At 44.7% G+C, this 21,306-nt stretch overlaps 1 protein-coding gene across 1 annotated transcript in view; it reads right to left on the bottom strand.

Moving 5' to 3' along the window:
- Positions 1–4,270: 4,270 nt before the first annotated feature.
- TSHZ2 (teashirt zinc finger homeobox 2) overlaps positions 4,271–21,306 on the bottom strand; it is a 330,403-nt gene continuing 313,367 nt past the window's right edge. The window contains exon 3 of the mRNA XM_053394279.1: positions 4,271–6,204. The gene's annotated coding sequence lies outside the window, so the exon portion shown is untranslated. The remainder of the gene's footprint in view (positions 6,205–21,306) is intronic.

Here is a 21,306-nt window from a genome sequence, read left to right as displayed (position 1 = left end):
CTGAATTTGGTCAGACCACACTTGGAATACTGTGTCCAGTTCTGGGCACCACAAGCTGGTCCACGCTGGTGGCACCGGCATGGGGGGTGCCTGGTTCACACCTGCCATGTGCTGCGTTGGCTGACTGGGTTCCCCCAGTCGGTGCAGCGCTTCCCTGCTTGGGTGCAGCCACTCCAGCAGTGTCAGTGGCAAGGGCTGGGCTGCCATGATGGGATCCTTCATGCTCCATACCCTGCCTTCCCAGTGCGCACGTACCCCCTGGTGCACCTGCCCACTCCCTGGTGTGTGCATGCGCACCCTTCCAGCATGTGTGCGCCTACCCCAGGCTCTGGGAGCTCACGCTATGTGGCTGCAGTGGAAGCGTTTGTAGATACAGTGGTACTTCGGGTTAAGAACTTAATTCGTTCTGGAGGTCTGTTCTTAACCTGAAACTGTTCTTAACCTGAAGCACCACTTTAGCTAATGGGGCCTCCCGCCGCCGCGCAATTTCTGTTCACATCCTGAAGCAAAGTACTTAACCTGAGGTACTATTTCTGGGTTAGCGGAGTCTGTAACCTGAAGCGTCTGTAACCCAAGTTACCACTGTATATGATACTGCTCTGCAGATGTTATACCCATCTTCACCTTGAGTCAGCTTGGAGATTTTCTTTTGCAGCAAGCATATACAGATGTGCACATGAGATTGCACTGACTAGTAAGCACTGGTTAGGACTCAGCGGTTCTCAACCTGTGGGTCCCCAGATGTTGTTGGACTACAACTCCCATCATCCCTGAGCTCTGGCCTTGCTAGCTAGGGGTGATGGGAGTTGTAGTTCAACAACATATGGGGACCCACAGGTTGAGAAAGGCTGGGTTAGGTAACTCATCGGACTTTTGCACTCTAAACCAGACACCGTTTGGAGGAGCACTGAGCTGCTTGGCCCAATAGGAACCTGTCCACAGCAAACTGGTCAAGTCCATCTTACCTACAGAAAAGATACGTGGTAAAGGGGGAAAGGCATAACTTAAATCTTCCATTTCCCACCTTTTTCTTTCATGCACTGCCAGTAAAAAAAACAAAAAACAACGGAGCTCATGTTTCCAAGTAAATCTTCCCAGGCTGTAGGTGATGATGACAATTCCTTCTGCTTTATTGCAGTGTGGGAGAGTAAATAGCTTGGATATACAGTGTATCAATATGCCACTTGTTAATAAGCAGGGATGCAAATCATAAATATTCGGCTGTTTGATCACTGGTTTTTTAATTAATGTTTTGATGGTATCCAATGAGATTTTGTATGTGTGTGTTACCTGATTTATATGATTGATAAACTATCAGCTCATCCAGATTTATATACCAAGAGGGGGATGGGGAGTGTGTGTGTGTGTGTATGTATATTATATATATATTTTCTCATTTAATTCAAATGTTTACCTAAAATGTTCCCAGAGGAGAGCAACGTAGGCAAAATTATCAGAGTTTAATAATGCAATATTGTAATTTGTAGACAGCTTTTCAATGAGGTCTGAGAGTTCGATCCTACCTGTGCATCTTCTTTTGAAGTCCATATAAGGACTCCCACTGATCTACCTTTGTGTCCTCGCTGAGGATGCATTCCAAACAACCAAGGCCACCAAACCATGATGGTCTGGCAGTGGGTGGTGTTGTAGCTGCCATGGAGGCTGCCTGTGCAAATCCTTTGGCTCCACCCATGTACAAGAGATTTCAAAGGTTTCAAAGACTTCCAGACAAGCCTCAAAAACTAAAGCCCTAGCTTTGCCTTTGGGTCATTTGTTTCTAAGTAATGAATAGTTGGTGGAAAGGGGTGGGCAAGCTGAGTCACAACCACAACATAAGGAGAGGAGGCTTTAACCCTTTGCTGCTGCCATAGTCCCAATGCAGAATCATTCCTCCTAGTGGCTGCTATTTGCAGTGGCACCCAGGAAGGCTTTGATCCCACTGTGAATAGCAGTGGGTGTGGTGATTCGCCACCTGAGCTGCATATTTTAATTTTGGACGTAAATATTTTTAAATGTTTTAATGGGGTTTGCTTTGTGTATTTTACAGATGGGTGTTTACATTTTAAGGGCATTGTTTTATTGTGTACCTTAATTGTGGATTTTATATTTCGATGCTTGCATATTTGGTTTTTAGTGTTGCAAACTGCTTAAATACCTACTTTGGCATTAAGCAGTAGTAACAACAACAGCAACAACCTAGATAATGCTGGCACTGGGAGGAATCACATGTTCTCTTCCTATACAGCCTTCTTATATTTTAAGTCTTCTTATAATATTATTATATATTACTGCATTGCATTTTTGATATCTCATCCTTCCTCCAAGAAGCTCAGGGCAGCACGCAGGGTCCCTTCTCTTTATATCCTCTCAACAATCCTATGAGTTAGGTAGGCTGCAAGAGAACGATCAGCCCAAGGTGTCCCAGTAAGATTTTTGGTTACCTGGGTTTTGACCTTGGGTCTTCCCAGTTCCAAGATCATTAAATCATGGTGTCTTGTCCCTGAAGGAGCAGTATGCAGTTGTTCCGTCACCACTGTCAATGCAGTGGAATGCACAAATGGAGTTCTATTAATTTCTTAGACACTGCTTAACATTTTCTGAAGCCACCAGGACTACAAACTTTATAGAGTTAATTAAAAAATAAAAGTAGGCATTATCCAGCTGCCAAATGGGCCGCCACACAAAGAGAATTACACCTAGTAGCTATAAACCCAGAATGTCATATTGGAGTACAATGCGAAAGGTGTACATAATACTGTACCTGAAAGTATCTGCCCATTGTTTACCAGCATAAGCAGAACTGTGATCCCTAATTCCTGAGTCCATGGAATTTTAAAAAGATTCTCCCAAGATTTCAGAGAATTTTGCATCTGGTTTCCACCGGTTCATTTCAGTCTGGACAGCTTCATGCCCACTAAAGCAACATGGGAGCTTTTCACAAGGTCAGTGGTTTTCTGCATTGACGATTGCTCTGCAAATGACAGAAGCTGGTGTCCGAGCTGTTAAAAATGGCTGATGATGTTAAGCAGAAGGTAATTTTTCCACTCTTAAAACACACCCACTGTTTGCAAATCTAGGGTGCAATCCAGCAGGAAGTTATTTTGGAAGTGAGCAGGGGCTGCACATGAGAGCGCTGCTAATCATTCAATAATAACAATAATACTTGGCATTTATCTAGTGCCTTAGAGTGTTGAAAGCACATAGCTTACATTAACTTGCTGTAATCCTTACAAGAAACCTATAGAGCAGGTCAGTCTCATTATCCCCATTTTGTTGATGCAGGAACTGAGGCCAAGGGAGACCAGCTTGGGGGCCATCTAGTGATCTCATGGCAAAGGCAAAACCTGAGCCAGGGAATCCTGATTTGTAGCTCGTTCTCTCAGCCAGCTGCTGTGCTCCAGGGCTCCATACAAGTGCTCTTGTGCAAATCCCATTAGTTTCGGTGGCGCTTGCTCATAACATCTCCCTGCTGAATTGAACCCTCGTTCTGCACAATAAGCTGCTCATGGAATACTGAGCAACAAACAGAACGGGCTCGGTTTTGGTGTGCCGTTCAAAGCCAAGTTGGCGGTCCTTGCATTGCCTTTTTTGTGGCTCCAGAATCAGCTTCTGCCGAGAGGACGAGAGGGGAGGCCTTTTGCATTGGAAATGGGCGCTGCTTCTCCCCAAAACTGAAATGTGTTGCTTCTCATTCCCACTCTCCCTGCCCGCCTGCACTCCCCCCCACCCTCCAGGCCTCACGGCATTGCAGAGCTACCCATTACGTAACTTCATTTAATAATCCCAGGCTGGGCTTGGTGCAATTTAACAGCTTCAGAGGAGCCCAGCACTAATGCATCGATTTGGGCTTTAATAGAATTTCGTTGTCAATGGCCGGTGGCCTGCCACAGCGCCTGCATGCTTCAATCTTAACCCATCCGAAGGCTCTGTACGTTTCCAGTTGAGCTCCGTTTGTTTCCAGTTGAATAGGTTAAGCAAAGACAGACCTCACTGTTCTCAATTCACTTTATGATCCTCCCATCATAAAAAATAATATCAGCACCTTGCTTTTCATGTCAGAACTACATTTGAGCTGCTATTCCCTATGCCCATGAGTAAATCCCATAAAAGCTGCCCCGTTGTACTGTCGCTATTTTTCCTTGTGGATGATTGATTGATGGATGAGTGCTGACACTTCAATGAAGCTATTTCGACTGCCATCTCAATCCGATGATGTGAGGGGTATATTTTCTGTCCATGCCTCATTACTTCAGAATGACATTCCTGGAACTTCATTTACTTTTCCCCTCCTTCCCTCAAGCGCCATATTTTTTCCCATCTAGGTTATGCATGCCATAAAAAAAGCAATTTGCTATTATATGTGGCATAAGGGCAACACTTTCCCTAGGAGGTAAATAAGAAGGGAATTTTTTTTCCCTCTCCCCCCCCTCCTTGCTTCCATGTTGAGTTTAGGGATCGTGTCAAAATTTCTCAGACAATTCTGATGTCAGGTTTTTCTGTTCTCAGAAACTGGAGGAAACACTAAACAGATTCCAGCCTATGTTTGTTCAGGATTCCATTTTATTTTAGCTTTAGCTTGTACTGCTTTTATTCCTCTAAGAATTCTGTCTTTCTCCCCCAAAACACTTTCAGTTTTATGCCTAGTGTATGCCCCTCTTTATATTTTGAGTAGCAATTTATGACTCAATGCAGTCTTATTTCTCCTTTAAGGATATGAAAACCCATTCTTTAAATGCACAGACAGATTGTCTCTTAAAGGCTGGCTTTGTATAGAAAATGCTTAGCTAGAGAAAAGGAGCTTGTGCCTGTATTTAACCCCTACAAACAATGTACTGGGTGATGGGGAGCGCTCACCATTAAAACGTCTTGGAAGCTATCCGTGAGTTGACATAGAACCCAATTTTAATCTGTGTAATACAGTATTCCTGTTAATAATAACATATAATTAAGACATCCGTTAAAAATCCATAACGTTAATTTAATGGAGAAAATCTAATACAGTTCTATTGGAATTTTTACGTTAAATTAACTTTAACGGGCTTTTAATGGATGTCTTAATTAGATCTCATTATTAACGTGAATATTCCACAAATTAAAATCGGAACCTCAAAAGTTTTAATGGGGGGGGGGGGAGTTAAAAGAACCATTTTTAAACAGAATGTTTCCTTCTGCCTCTTTTTCAAGGCAATGTAGCTCCTTTGGAAAATGAGCTGGAATTTTAAAAATAGGTAACAGGAGATAGTGTTTCTTAGGGTCTTTGCATTACTAAGTATCCATAATAGTCCTGACGACAAGTGAGCTGTTTGTTCTTGCATTGATAAAAGCTGGGAAAAGGTTCGAGCCGTCAATACACATGTTAAAAACACACCCTTTCTCGTTTTCGTTTGTTTGGAGGGCAAAAGTTTCATTGCATACACCTTGAAATACAGAAATATGACGATGCTTAAATTAAAAAAAGAAAGCAAAGACAATGTGAATAAAAGAGCTGGAGGAACAATCAATTTTCAACAAATCTTTGGCAACAACAGGGTTAACCGCAACTATTGGAACAACTTGCTGGGAAGATTAACGCTGTTCCGAGTTTTTTTGGCTCGGGATCTGTTTTAACTTAATAATTCTTCTGCTTACGGTGATGTATTGATCCCTAGTGCCATGACTGGATTGGGCAACCCAGGTGCACTACTAATAGCTGCACGGAGTTGAAACATTTCCTTTAGACAAACTATCCCAAAGGGGTTATAAATAGGAAACAGAGATTACCATGAAAAGCAAACCTTCCAGTGTGACTGCATCTTGTGGAGCACGCTTGGACATTAAACGATGAAGAATTATACTTCCCACCCCCCCTTTCCTGTCGAGTGTTACAAATTGACAAAATAAGTACATCAATGTTTTCAGTCATTATCCTACTTCAGTGGTACTTTGTTTTAGTGACAGCAGAAGGGGACAGTGGAGACCAGACAACCTCGCTGCAGTTTATCAATGAAAATCTAATATCGTCCATAAGCAGGGGAGTGGAAATCAATACTTCATTACCAAATTGTTAGTGAGGATGAAGAAGAATAGCTGGAGGTTTTTATTATTCTTTTGGCAGTCTTCTCAGTCCGGGTTGTTGGAAGTTCAATGTCAGCCGCGGTGCGACGTGCGGAGAAGGTGTGGGCGGTCAGGGCGGGAGAGCTGGGGGTGGGGGTTAAGGCATTGGTCCTGCAATCAGAGATAATTAAAAACAAAACAAAATGACAATGCGAATGACAACGTCAGAATTGCTTCTTTAAAAAATTGCATTTCTTTGAGCTGACGTGTTTTCACGTGCATCTGTTCCAGAGGGATTCAATAAGAAAGCAAAAGTGCAAATAGACATGTATCTATAAGGTTCTTTAGCAGCTTCAGCAAACCTGGTGCCCTCTCAATGGTTTGGACTACAACTCCCATCAGCCCTATGCTGGCTGGGGCTGATGGGACTTGTAGTCCAAAATATTGGGAGGGCACCAGATTGAAGAAGACTGCCCCATATGGTTTGAAATCAAAGAACCTCAAGGACTGCTTACTCCCATATGAATGTGCCCATGCTTTAGAACAATGGTTCCCAAACTTTTCATTTGCTGCCCGATTGGTTCTATAAACTCATCCCCAGTGCCTCCTACCCTATAAAAAAACCCCACTATTCAGAGTAGTGGTTTGCTTGAGGAAACTGAGGAAGATAACAACACAATGAAATTCAAAGCAGTAACAATCAATTGCACCATTTATTCAAAATCCAATTTTAGTTTAATTACATCAACAAAATGAATTAACTGGACCCAGTGGTACCAGCTTTTCAAAGCCTGGTGGTCATTCTGAAGGACCAGGTGCGCAGCCTGGAAGTCATCGTGGACTCACAGGTGTCCATGGAGGCGCAGGTCAATTCTGTGTCCAGGGCAGCTGTCTACCAGTTCCATTTGGTATGCAGGCTGAGACCCTACATGCCTGTGGACTGTCTCACCAGAGTGGTGCATGCTCTAGTTATCAGCCGCTTGGACTACTGCAATGTGCTCTACGTGGGGCTACCTTTGAAGGTGTCCCGGAAACTACAACTAATCCAGGATGCGGCAGCTAGACTGGTGACTGGGAACGGCAACTGAGACCACACTGGCTCCCAGTACGTTTCCGAGCACAATTCAAAGTGTTGGTGCTGACCTTTAAAGCCCTAAATGGCCTCGGTCCAGTATACCTGAAGGAGTGTCTCCACCCCCATTGTTCAGCCTGGACACTGAGATCCAGCACCGAGGGCCTTCTGGCGGTTCCCTCACTGTGAGAAGCCAAGTTACAGGGAACCAGACAGAAGACCTTCTCGGTAGTTGCGCCCGCCCTGTGGAACACCCTCCCACCAGATGTCAAAGAGAAAAACAACTACCAGATTTTAGAAGACATCTAAAGGCAGCCCTGTTTAGGGAAGCTTTTAAAGTTTAATAGACTAGTGTATTTTAATATTCTGTTGGAAGCTGCACAGAGTGGCTGGGGAAACCTAGCCAGATGGGCGGGGTATAACTAATAATAAACGTTGTTGTTGTTGTTGTTGTTATTAACCCCTCCAGTGCCTTCCTGCCTCTCCCTTACCTCTCCACACTGCCTTAGGAAATCCCACTGCCCCCCCCACCAGAGCAATAAGACCGCTGTTTTTGCAGGTCTGATGAGGCCCTTCCCTGGGTTCCCACAGCTGTATTTGGTGTACTGGAAAGCAGGTCTTTTTGACCATGCCGCCATTTTTGTGCTCAACCGTCTTGAAACAACAGGTGAAGAGGGATGTGTGGCCACCTGGTAGGCTAGCTCTGCTCCCTACTCCTGGTTTACACCTCTCACTAGGTGCAAAAGGTCACACAGATGGTCAGTGTAAGTGGCCATATAGTGGGCACCATTAGTGAGCTTTGCTGGCACAAAGGGCCCCGCCAGCAGCTGCCCTGTGCTGGGGTTGAATGTGAACTCCGCTCTCACTCTGAATGCCATCTCCAAGCCACCTGCTGATTGATCCTGAAAATATTTTCTATGGGGCAGTTAGCCCCTCTTTCACCGGTGAGGATGCTAAGCGCTGGTTCACAAGGTGCTGTTTAACACGTAATAATTGCAGCCATCACATTGTAGCTTGGTTAGGTGAAACGATGACTGCCGCTCAGCTCTTTTGTTGAACTTCCTTATCAGGCGATCACAGTACCTGTCAGTCGTAACAATTAAGTAATGAGCTGTGCACTTAAGAACCACCATCTCAACATATCATGCAAATTAGCTAGTAAGTAGTGACTGGAATATAGAAAAAGACGAGGGTTGCGTTCTGTATCGTTCTGAATGGTGGGCATTGCATTTCAGTTCAGTGTTGTTTGGTTCTCATTCAGAGAATGAGAGTCTGACTAAATATACTTGCATATGAGAGCCACAACGGTTTGCATCCAGCTCTCCTAGGTTGTTGACTACACAACCCATTTTTCTTTTATTAACGAGTTTAATGACATCTAATCACACACATGCAGCTGGTTCTTCTTCTTTGGCGATCACTTGTGGCTGAGTAAGATTGTCTTCCATGAATATGGTCTTAACGGTGTGTCCGTAAAGGACTGTGGAGGCTGATTCTGAATCCGCACGTCTTCCAAAAGTGGGGACTGATTTCTGGGTAGGAGTTGATCACGGTGAGGATTTGTCAAACGTGCCTTCCTCTTAGCTCAGGGGTCTGCAAAGTTTTTGTGGCTTGGGACGGTTCACGGTCCTGCAGACGCCATGGTGGGCTGGAGTGCACGCACGCACATGCACAAACACTGTTTCCGGCACTCCTTCTGGTGCGGAGGAGGTATGCACAGCTTCCCATTGGCTGCAGGAACTTCCTGCAGCCAATGGGAAGCCGGCTAGCATTGTGGAAGGCAGTCCCTGCTCTGCTCCGTGCCTGTTTAGCATGGCGCATGGAAGCCGACCAAGCAGGTGGCAGGGGTCCATGGGCCAGTTAAACGACCCCCATGGGCCGCTTGTGGCCCATGGGCATTAGGTTGCTGACCCCTGTCTTAGCTAACTTCTCCCTTTCGTCCTGCGTTTGTGCTTCTTCGAAGTCCATGGTGCCTTGGGTAGAGGCTATTCTCCAACTGGAACCCTTGCAAGTCCTAACCAATATGTGAAAAGCTTGGTTTCATTACTGTGACGCAGATTGTCACCTATTGGCTTCCAGAACTCAGTGTTTCATCAGTGGGAGCTGGCAGTGTTTTTCTTTCTGTGTAAACTGTGGAGAGGGGGGGACAAGGGGGACAGCTGCCCCCCCAAATCAAGTGAATTAAAAAAAGACTTAACCAACTGAGGTTCTGCCCCTTCCCAACATGAAGTTTGCCCCCACCACAAACCCTGGCAATGCCCATGGTCAGGAGTATATAAAATCAATAAGTCTCCACCAAGCTTTTTAAAAAAATATTTCTTCTTTCAGTTCCTTTTCATGATGCTGTGAAATTTTCTTTGCTCATCGCTGACAAGTTTCTTAAATGAAACATCATGTCAACTTTTCTCTGGAGAAGGGGAAGCTGGCATTGCCAATGGGAAACTCTGCGTTTTGCAAGGCTAAAATGGCACACAGAAGTTCACCAGGAAAATGGAAGGAAAAGATGCACTTCTGCCAGCTTCCTGCCATGGGGCTGTCCCCACTTTAGCTTGGGGATAGACAAGATTGCCAGATTCAAAACAAAGCAGGCGTACTTGCCTTTTAAGAGCCGTGTGGGGGCAAAAATTCAGTGGTTGTGATTTCAACCATCATGATGATGAGTCGAGCCTCTCCTGTGAACATTTGCCCTCCTGTTCAACTCTTAAGGAAGAGGAAACCCACACCAGGACATCAGCAGACAAACAGCAGCAGTATCTCTCTATTTCTGCCTCCCTCTCTCTTTATATATGCCATACAGCCCCTCCATGGAGACACACAACACAAGAGCATAAGAAGAGTCTTGCTGGATCAGGCCAAAGACCCATCCAGTCCAGCGCCCAGTTCTCACAGTGGCCAACCAGATGCATGTAGGAAACTCACAAGTAGGACCTGAGCACAAGTGCATTCTCCTCTCTTGCGGTTCTCAGGAATTGCCATTCAGAAGTACACTGACTCTCACCATGGAGACAAGAGCAAAGCAATCATGGCTATCAGTTTTTGATAGCCTTATCCTCTGTAAATCTGTCTGATCCACCTTTAAAACCATGCAAGTTGGTGACTATCCCTGGCACACACTCATATGCACTTCAGCAATCGTGGCTAATAGTCATCAATAGATATGCCCTCTATGAATTGCTTAGAGGGATCATAACTCAGCGACAGAGCACATCCTTTGCATGCAAATTGCCCCATTCCTTGGCATTGCCAGGGCAACAATTTCTGCTGGAGACCCTGAATTGCTGCTGTTAGGGTAGGGAAGTTTGGGGTCAGATGGACAAAGAATCTGACAAGGTCCTCCTAGTTTCTCTTATCTTCAGATCTCAGGTCATATGATGCTAAGCAGGGGTGCCATCTAGTGGGGGCAGGGGCCGAGGCCCCCCCAAATTTTCAAGGAGGGGGCCAGGTCTCCTCAATATTCCATTGTGACCGTGTGCAAGCTGAGGAAAAACCGATGTGCTTGATGCTAAGCAAGATTCAGACTGGTCAGTACCTGAATCGGAGACCCCCTGGAAATGACTTCTTGGATGAAATGGATGAAAACAAGATATAAAATATACTATGAATTGTATTCAATGTACCACTAAGTTAAAGTCATGCAGAGATAATGCTGTTCTGCAGGCAACAGGTTTTGTGCTAGCAGTAAGCCCGCTGCTGGCAACTTGGTTGCACAATAGATTGTACAATTTGTTGTGCAGCGAGTTCCAGCTAATGCAGCTGTTGCATTGGGTTCCTCTGTTGCACAATTTAAAACCCACCCATCTGCTAGCACTAGTGGACCAATGATGTCAGATACAGCTCTAAATGCATACATAAATAACTTTAAAATAAGTTATTCTAAGCTGAGATCTGTAACATCCTGGATCACATAACATTGTTCATGTAAGTAGCATGGGTTGCCCTTGTGAGGGCTCCCTGTACCTCATAATAATGGCACAGACAACAGACAGCAAGGCTATGTCAGGGTCAGGCATTTCTCTGCAAGCCTTGGTTGTTGATTTCCCCCCCCCCCCCGTTGTAAAGCAAGGGCCTTTAAGAAAATCTCTGGTGAAATTAGGCTAGGAAAAGGGACTCTGCATCTTTGAGTAATGAGACTGGGAAACTGGGAACGCGTTTCCCACTCACTCATTTCTCACTGTACGGCATTCCGATTTCGTGACACTTCCTAATAAATCATTGCTTATCACTCACATGGGAACGTAACACGGCTCAAGTTAAGATTCGTTAGCGATTGTAAAGAAGAAACATGAATTGCTCTATATCAGAGCTTTTTGATCATCATCCGGCCTGCTGCAGGCACTCTTTTTTATTGTTATATTTACTGTAACTGTTGTTTAAGGCATAAATAAAAGAGCAGGAAAGCACAGAAAATATGAATAATGTAAATAAATTTATTTGTCTTATTTATGCATTGATGTAAGCATTTGGCAATTACTCTGCACAGCGGTTTGTATCCGGCATCAGAAAGAGAGAGAGAGAGAGAGAGAGAGAGAGAGAGAGAGACTGTTGCAGCGCCAAACAGATCTGATACATTAAACACAGCTGCACACACCTGGCCCCACCAAAAGGCCTTCTGCTGCTACTTTCAAGAGGGGGCACTGAGAAGTCCACCACCCACTGTGACCTTTCCTGGTCAAGCAAATCAGGGATGGTTTCTGTAGGCAATGGGGCTCCTCTCTTCCCTCTCCCTCACCTCGGCATTGTGGCTCCCTCTCCCGGAGTGGATGTTGATAATATGGCACCCTGTGCAAAACCCAAATTTGACACACCCACCCACTGCTCAGCCCTTGAGCAAAACCAGCTAAGCGAGGCACTGGGCTTTAGGAAGGAGGTATAAGGCTCTGGCAGAGTCCCAGAGCCCTCCCATCTCCTTCCCAAAGCCCAGCATGTCTTTTTTGGGAAGGAGGTGGGAAAGCACCCCCTCAGCTCAGCGCCCTGTGTGGGAGAACCGGACATGCCCCCTCCATCACATCTATACATTTAAAGCACTCTTATACCACTTTAGCAGTTAAAACTTCCCTCAGGGAATCCTGGGAACTGTAGTTTCTTAAGCATGAGGATAGTTGCCAGGAGGCCCCTCACAGAACTGTAATTCCCAAGGGACTATAGCTCCCAGGATCCATTGGGGAAGCCATGACTATTATAGCCATGACTCTTATAGTCAGTTAAAAAAGAGAATGCTTTAAATGTGTAGTGTAGATGATGTGACCCAGATCTCGTGTTTGTTTGTATGCTTTTAAAAAAACCATCTCTCGTTGCTTTTGTTGTTGTTTTAATTCATCTGTCAGCACCCTTAACAAACTACATTTCACACAATTCTTTAAGGGAAGCCATGTCTATTGAAGTGGTATAATAGTTAGAGTGCTTTAAATGCATAGCATGGATGTGAACCTGATTTTGTGCCTTATACATTACATTGGAGGGGGGGCGCTTTTGGCCTTTCGAGAAAGACCTTAACTCAGTGGCGGAGACCTGCTTCAATCCTTGGCATCTCCCGGTAGGGTGGGGGAGAGATCTTCTCCCTGAAATCATGGAGAAGCTGTACAGGGGGGGGGGGCAATACATTTTTGCTCCACCTGCTTTTGTCTCTGGCCCTGCCCACCACTGACATGTGACTACAGGAAGGTGGGCCAGAAAGTGGCTCTCAGTCTGAAAACAGTCTCCCCCTCTTTGGTGTGGACAAGTCTAGAGAGCTCTCACCTGTGGAGGGATGTGCTGGCGGAGGAAGAGGAGTGGGGGGGGGAGCGCACTACCCCCGGCAGCACGATCCCAGTGGGGTGCCAGCCCTGCCCCCACCTGCTCTCTGCCGCCCCAGTGTTGGAGCATGAAGCTCCGCCACTGCATGGCATTCCCCACGTCACTAATGTGTTTCCCAGCTGGGGTAGATGTGAAAGATCTCCCTGTGATGGAGAAGCATGGTCCAGGTCTAGTCAACTGCACTCCTTACACCATGCCTTCTCTGCTTATCAACACGTCTGCAGCAACTCTGAGATAAAAGCGCGGCAGAGTCAGGAGGAGTCCCTAATTATTCCGGAGTTCCTTTTCCTTCTTTTCAATTTGCTTCAGGCCTTTGATTAACCCCTTGATCAGGCAATCACATCTGGGATTGAAGCAAGTTAAGTGGTTGTCTTCAGTTATAGGCTTCCATTTGCCTGCTGAACCACAGGAGAAACAAGGAGATCTCCTTTCATTAAGCAAAAAGAAAGCCCTGAGACAAAATTGGTGAACGTAACGCAGACACACCAACTTTGTGTAATCATGAAGTTGGTGAGGAGACTACATTTGGTGTGTGTTTTGTGTCAGTGTTATAAGGTTGACACTTATTTATTTATTTATTTATTTAAGTCTGCCTCTTGCTCACCTCGAATGGGAGAGGGCCTGTCAAGTACCTCTCCCACAGCAGAACAATATTTTATGTATTTACCCATAATTTCCTCCTTGTTATCTACTGTATCTTTCTGTTCAAACTCACGTACACACTGCTGCTATTGCAGCTACAGTTTGAAGCGAAGACCAGCACAGGCAGAAAGAGGCTTTTTCTTGTTCTGTTTTCCTACTGGAAATCGCTCACACTTCACTAACCTGTTTTTGCCTTCACTGTAAATAAATGTATCTTCTCAGGCATGATGGCGGTGGAAAACAGGCCAGGAAGATTTGGGACATGAAGCCATGTTCACATGACATTAGTCAGCCATAGCGGCGTTACGTTAAAAATAAAACAAAAGCCCCCCCACACACACATCAAAGTGAAGAATTACAAACCTGCACATACTATGTTATTTCTATAATGTGTAGTTCTCTGTGTTGGGGGGGGGGGACACACATACATTCTTCCAAGTATAACTCTTGTTTGGGGGAAGCCATGACTGTTTAATGTGGTAAACACTGCTTTAAATGTATGGTGCAGATATGACATTAGTTTATTCTGTGCCTCAGGAGGACAGGGATTCTATTTTAGAATCCTACAGCAAACCAATTTTTGGAAAATATTTGATTTTGTTTAAACACAGACATTCTGTACAATATTAATTTTAAAAATAAAATTATGGCACATTTCGATTTCCATTCCTTCCCCAGCAGAAGATTATCTGGGGTGTGTGTGTGTGTGTGAAGCTACTAAGGTAGAAGAAGAGTTTGGATTTGGAGTTTGGTAGAAGATTAAGTATTATTATTTATGTTGAGTGTACTTATATCCTGTTTCATAGCCCCAAGAGACTCTCAAAGCAACTTACAAAAGTTTGTTGTTGGCCTCTGTCTGCTTTGGGAGACAATAGGTGGGCGTGCATTAGGGCTTAAGGGAAACCATTAGAAGGTTGCATCACCCGCTGTGGCGGTAGAGGCCGATGTGGGAGAGACATGTTTTGTTGAGGCTGGGGCAGATGAAGACATCCGGTTGCGTTGCTGTAGATGCACTATGGCGTCTCTTCTCCCTGTGCTCCTCCCAGTGGTCATTCCTCCTCTGGGCACTGCTATGGATGCACAACCTGGCTGTCTTTCTTCAGGCACTGCAGATGCCTGCAAAGGATTCCCACGTTGGCGGGGTTGATGTTGGCAGCCTTCATGTCACTGTTTCAGATATCTTTGTATTACAGACTTGGTATGCCAAAGGACCTGGTGCCTGAAGCCAGCTCCCCGTAGAGCATGTCCTTGGGGATCCTGCCACCATTCTTTCTGTGGACATGACCAAGCCAGTGTAGACGTTGCTAAGACAGAAGGGTGAACATGCTGGGAATGTGGGTATGAGAGAGCACATCTTCCTTTGAGACTCTGTGCTGCCCTGTGATGCCCAAAATCTTCCCACTGCAGTGCTAATAATAATTATTATTATTATTATTATTATTATTTATTATTTGTACCCTGCCCATCTGGCTGGGTTTCCCCAGCCACTCTGGGCGGCTTCCACAAAGACCAAAAATACACTAAGATGTCACACATTAAAAACTTCCCTGAAGAGGGCTGCCTTAAGATGTCTTCTGAATGTCAGGTAGATCTCTTTGACATCTGATGGGAGGGCGTTCCACAGGGCAGGTGCCACTCGGCGCTGGACCTCAGTGTCCGGGCAGAACAATGGGGGTGGAGACGCTCCTTCAGGTATACTGGGCCGAGGCCATTTAGGGCTTTAAAGGTCAACACCAACACTTTGAATTGTGCTTGGAAACGTACTGGGAGCCAATGTATGTCTTTCAAGACCAGTGTTATGTGGTCTTGGCGGCCGTCCCCAGTCCCCAGTCTAGCTGCCGCATATTATGAAAGATAGTCACAATAAAATCTCATTCAAATCTGGTATCAGGAACATAAATCACATGGTGTCGCTATGACACTATGATTCTTTTTAGGTGGTGTTTCCTGTCCGCATCATTGATCTCACTTGGTGTTGCCTTTTGGCCTTCACCTACTAGGCATCAGAGTCCACTGAGGTCCACCACTGAGGTCACGCAGTGTGGCTGGACAGGTGGACCTCCCTCAGTCCATAAGAGAAGCAAATGTTCAGTTCCGAAGTGGAAGCCTAGCTTCAAATCTCGTTTGAACAGTCCTGTTCAAGTTATTTCTATGTAAGATTGATGGTAAAATAGGATTCAGATAATACATGTGTACACGTGTTCCTGTGTGCAGAGAATTGATCGCATGGGCAGCACCAGATCAGACAATCTATTGCTGATTTTGTCACAAGAGGGTGGGAGGGCCGCTGTTGAAACCAGGGATAAATATTTGACAATGCTGTGAAGGCAACTTTGCTAACGATTTTTGAACAACCTCCAACTGAGACCTAAATGCCTTCAATATCCATAAACAACTCTATACTGTCCAGTTAGGGAGACAAAGACATAGAGGCTTGTCAGGAAGATTTGCATGGCTAAGTATCCGAGATCCCAGAGATGATGAGGGATTGTTTGAGAGGGGAGTTTGGCGGCGTGGCGTGTGGCGGCAGAGAGCATGCCATACGGAACGGATAACGATCATTACCATATTGCAGAGCCTTACACCTTCCCAATTACTGGCAGGTTTCATTAATTATGACAACATTTCACCAATAGAGTCCCCATTCTACCCCCTCCCTCTGCCTTGTCACCACCGCCCCTCTATCTACAGAAAATGCACGACTCAGTAGCTGATCACCCACGAAAAACTGGGCCATGGGGCTGCTTGCTCAGGCTGAAACAAGCAGACAAATAAATAAATAAGGGAGCGTTGGGCTCTGAAATCAAGATGGAGGAAAACAGGGTGGTAATTCAGATGAGTGCAGGAGCTTCTGAACTAGTACTGAGTGTGTCTGGATTTATTTTTCTTTTGATAAACTGGGTTCTCACTTAAGCAGCATATGCAACAGGGGTATATGCAAACTGATGTGCTTAAAAGCAAAATAAATCAATAAAATAAAATAAAATAAAAAGGGAAAGGCACGCCCCCCCATACACTCCAGATGCGTGTACAAAAACTAGAGGCAGATTGCAAAACGGCAGTCACTTAAGCTCTGCTAAGACTGAAGTTTTGCTAGTCGAGATTGGTGAATCGTACAATAAGAGGCTGCGCAGATACCATTGGCTCAGCCCCATTAAATATAATGTCGGGAGCATTTCCCCGCTGTCATCTTGTTACTATCAACAGCATTATCTGTATCAACCGCTTCTACAATTACGCTTAACGACTAGTCTTGCTACAAAGAGTCAGCAGCCCCCAAGCTCGTTTTCATTTTAAATACGCCAAAGAAAGGCGGGATGCTAACCCTTCAGATGCTTGAAAAACAAGACAGGAAAAAACCACAGAGACCATGCAAACATTTCCAAATTGTCACTGATAGCACCCCCCCTCGCTGCCAGCACACACACACTCCTATTCTATGGTCGGCCAACTGTTCCCAGTGATTTCTATTACATTTCCTACCTATTATTTCATGTAATGGCATTCCTTAAATTTTAAATTAGCTCCGAAGAATAAAAATAATTGAATTCCTGCTGTTTTGTGTACATAGAGGGTGACAGGAGCTAATGTGATAATTTAAACTGTAAATGAGTCTTCACTTTGTGTTCATTAATTACAGCTAATTACTGAATTACAAACCTTCTTGGTTAGGCACTGTTATGTATTCATGTAGCATGTTAGACCTCCAGCTGGTAGAAAACTGTTTTATAGACTTACAAGCTGACATGCTAAGCTAGCATAGGAACGAATTTCATTTGGGGTGGGGGGTGGGAGGGAGGAAGAAGATGGGATAGAGGAGCTAAAAACAAAACAAGGATCGAGTGCTCTGAGCATAAGCAATGAGTCTGACTTGGATCTGAGGACGGAAGATACCCTGCATGATGAACTGAATTTCCTGAATATTCAGGACAGGCAGTAGATACATTTTTTCTTTCATATGTAGATGGATACTCCAGGGATTGGATGATCCACCCCCCCCTCACATCACAGCAATTTCTCAAACCATGTGAGCATCAACACTGATGTAAGCATGCCTGAAATACAATCCATTCTGGGTCAGTTCTGGAGCTGCCAATCTCTACTTACTGCTAATTATAGCAATAGCAGCAACTTATTGCATATGGTGACTACTTACTCCTTGCAGCAATAGTAGCTACTAAAGCTGATATTAAGGAACGCTGCCATCATTAAAGCACAGCAGTGAAAAGGGGTAAACTGCCACCTAAAATGCGTGCATTTCCTGTGCAAGTATAAAGTTCAATAGCGGCTGTGTCTGCACCACACATTTAAAGCACATGATTCCCCCCTCCCCAAGAATCTTAGAAACTCCACTTATGAGAAAGCAACTGAAATTTTCTCTCCCTGTTGGTAATTTTGAGTGTCTTTTCTCTTCTCTTTAATTGATGGCAACCGGTCGAAAAAACACAGGGGAGATTTCCAGAACAGCGGTAGAACCAGAGGAGGGGGCTACAGCCCTAGGATTGCTGGTAGGAGCAGATCAGGCTAGGAATGTGTGAATCGATGAGTTTTGCTTTCTCCCCGTTTCCCATTTCCCCCCAATCTTAAATTCGTTTCTCCGCATTTTCACATCAGTCTGCATTTCTTTTCTTCCTTTTAAAAAAGGTACTCATGAAAATTCACAAGCATGCAGCACAAATTTCTCCTAATATACACATTTTATATTTTCCCCAATACTGTATATGCATTTTTTTGCATGTTACTTTCACTAATATATGCATTTTTATATACAATCTACCTCAGTATATGTGTTTTTTGTGTGTGTCATTACCTGGCTGGAGGACCAAAATGCAAAATTTGGAGAATTGTGAATTTTGTGGAGGATGACACTATTTCAGTTCACACATTGTTTTGCAAAGTAGGTTCACCTTTAAAAGTGAACTGAATTGAATTTCTCCCCTATCCCTGGATAAGGCCTATCCACCATGACCTCATAGGAAAATCAGTGAGCTGAGCTGTGAGCAGTGAACCGTAGGAGCTCCACCAACCATGGAATTATAATTCTCTGGCTGCTGCTTTCCATGAGCTCAGCTGAAGACTGGCTGCCTTCCTTGGCACCCAAGTGGAAACTTTGACAGTCACCGCCCTGCTCTCCTCACTATTTAGTGCCTAACATTAGCCCTCCACTAGAAGTCCCAGTATGTTTCCGAGCACAATCCAAAGTGTTGGTGCTGACCTTTAAAGCCCTAAATGGCCTCGGCCCAGTATACCTGAAGGAGCATCTCCACCCCCATCATTCTGCCCGGACACTGAGGTCCAGCGCCGAGGGCCTTCTGGCATTTCCCTCAATGCGAGAAGCCAAGTTACAGGGAACCAGACAGAGGGTCTTCTTGGTAGTGGCACCCGCCCTGTGGAACGCCCTCCCACCAGATGTCAAAGGGAAAAACAACTACCAGATTTTTAGAAGACATCTGAAGGCAGCCCTGTTTAGGGAAGCTTTTAATGTTTAATAGGTTATTGTATTTTAATATTCCATTGGAAGCCGCCCAGAGTGGCTGGAGAAACCCAGCCAGGTGGGCAGGGTATAAATAATAAATTATCATCACCATCATCATCCCATTTCCTCACCAGGACATTCAAGCTGCATTTACAGTATAATCCTACACAGGTCTATGCCTAAGTGAATCCTGTTGGGATTCTCAGATAAGCATGGATGAGATTTTATATAGTATCAGACGATCCTATCTACCTTAGTCTTGCCTTATACCAAGTCACTTCACTGGTTCATCTAGCTCGGTATTGTTTAGGTAAAAGGTAAAGGTAAAGGACCCCTGGATGGTTAAGTCCAGTCAAACTCGACTATGGAGTGCGACGCTCGTCTTGCTTCAGCCTGAGTGCCTGTCTGCAGACAGCTTTCCGGGTCATGTGGCCAGCATGACTAAACCACTTCTGGCGCAACGGGACACTGTGGCGGACGCCAGAGTGCACAGAAACACTGTTTACCTTCCTGCCATAGCAGTGCTTATTTATCTACTTGAGCTGGCATGCTTTCATACTACTAGGTTGGCAGGAGCTGGGACAGAGCAATGGGAGCTCACCCCATTGCACAGATTTGAACTGCTGACCTTTCAATTGGCAAGCTCAAGAGGCTCAGTAGTTGAGACCGCACCGCCACCCGCTGTTTACGCTGAGCGGAGGCAGCTCTCCAGGATTTCAGATATTCCCAGCCCTACCCTGATGCCAGGGAATGAACATGGGACCTTCTTGCATGCAAAGCACCTGCTCCACTGCTGAGCTACAGCTCTTCTCCATTTTCACCTGATTCACTCACTTAATAAGAACCACTGTTTGTTTGTTTTTACTTTGTAGTTCATGTGAAGAACAAAGTGTGTCCCTTCAAATGGTGGTAATGAGAAAGCCATGCCTTAAAAAAAAGATCAGAAGAGCGTGTTTTTCACGTACAGAGATTGTACTGCTATTCACCCTGAGCTCCTTCAGGAGCAAGGGAGGGAAATTAATATAATATAATATAATATAATATAATATAATATAATATAATATGATACATCATTAGCAGTTCATAGTCAGGATGAATACCCATTATAACCTTCAGCTTTCTGCATCCACATCTTAGGGATAACATTTTCTTACTATGCAGCCCATGAGGACTACATTGGGTCCTCTTAAATCCTTGGGAATTTAACCAAGTTGTCCATTATCTCCCAGCCTACTTCTGTGCATTTGGTTCTTTCCATCTACATCTTTTCAACAACGTAAGTCAACACACACACACAAAAGGTAAGTTGTTGTGATTTAAGACATTGCAGTCCCATTAACTTCAGCCAGACTGACATTTGTTGTTATCGAGCTATTCCAATAACTGAATGATGGCCCAGACTAAAGGCCATTTTGTCGTTCGGTTAGATTATAATTCTCTCCAACCCATTTATTTCAAAGTAAGTAAGTCTGTTCATACTATATTAGGTTTTGCATCCAAAGATCAGTCCTTCTAAAAATCCCATGATGGTTTTTTTTTATGGGGATTTAATTTAAACTGCTAGCTCACTTCCCGATAGTAACGTTGGAAGGCACTGGAAAGTAGAAGTGTCTTTCCTAAAGTTAAGCATCCCAAAGAGACTCCATCTTGACTGATCTTCCAAGTTCCATGCCAGAGCAGCATCACATCTTATTTGGCTTCAGATTGCGATCACTCATCAAAAGTAACAGGTTAGTGTATTTGTCCTGATTAAACTTGGATAGGGAAATGTGTCTACCTCGGATTAGGCCAAATTGAACCTAATTCACCATGTCCACACATTGCCATAAACCTAAATCCTTCTTAGAATGTAGGTCGCTTGGGTAAATGTATATTGCATACAGTGGTACCTCGGGTTACATATGTTTCAGGTAACATATGTTTCAGGTTACAGACTCCGCTAACCCAGAAATAATGCTTCAGGTTAAGAACTTTGCTTCAGGATGAGAACAAAAATCGTGCTCCGGTGGCACGGCAGCAGCAGGAGGCTCCATTAGCTAAAGTGGTGCTTCAGGTTAAGAACAGTTTCAGGTTAAGTACGGATCACCTGTGAGCCAGAGGCTGCCTGATAAGTGCTGCTCTGCCAGTGGATCGGTGCCACTTACTCAGAGGAGCAACTGGTGCACACTCCTTGCTGAGGGCAAGAGCACATTGGGGGAGGGTTAAGAGAGCCATTCATTCCCATCAAGAGCAGGGAGCCTCTTATCCATCCAGATTAGGGAACTGCTCACTAACAGTGCCTCAGTCTTAT

The sequence above is a fragment of the Podarcis raffonei genome, chromosome 6 (genome assembly GCF_027172205.1).
Source record: "Podarcis raffonei isolate rPodRaf1 chromosome 6, rPodRaf1.pri, whole genome shotgun sequence".
In the NCBI taxonomy this organism is placed as follows: Eukaryota; Metazoa; Chordata; class Lepidosauria; order Squamata; family Lacertidae; genus Podarcis; species Podarcis raffonei.
The sequence above is the reverse complement of the archived record's forward strand: the minus strand, read 5'-3'. Positions and strand labels throughout refer to the sequence as shown.